This window comes from Arachis ipaensis, chromosome B09 (assembly GCF_000816755.2).
Source record: "Arachis ipaensis cultivar K30076 chromosome B09, Araip1.1, whole genome shotgun sequence".
In the NCBI taxonomy this organism is placed as follows: Eukaryota; Viridiplantae; Streptophyta; class Magnoliopsida; order Fabales; family Fabaceae; genus Arachis; species Arachis ipaensis.
In genome coordinates this window covers 127,069,907-127,070,243 of record NC_029793.2, presented here as the reverse complement: position 1 = coordinate 127,070,243, position 337 = coordinate 127,069,907, and positions in this window count along the sequence as shown.

Genomic DNA, 337 nt, shown 5'->3' with positions numbered 1-337 from the left:
TTCGAGAAAAAAAAAATCCTTTTCATTTCTTTAGATTTTTCTAAAAGAGATATTCTTTTAGTTGGTGGGTAGCACTAGGGTAAATGAATAATTTCCAAATGGTATTGGATAATAAGGGATTCAGATGGGACTTCCAAAGAAACCAGAAAATCTGGGTTTGCTTGCTTTTACTAATTTACAGTGGCAAATTTGGAAATATATCACTGGGTGATTTATTTCTTTTTTCTATTTATGAGGTAGTAATTTGGGACCATTTTTGGAGCACATTTCCCATATATGGCCCATTGTTGTTATCCTTTTGTTCAAGGACTGTACATCTATGTATATATTCTTTGTC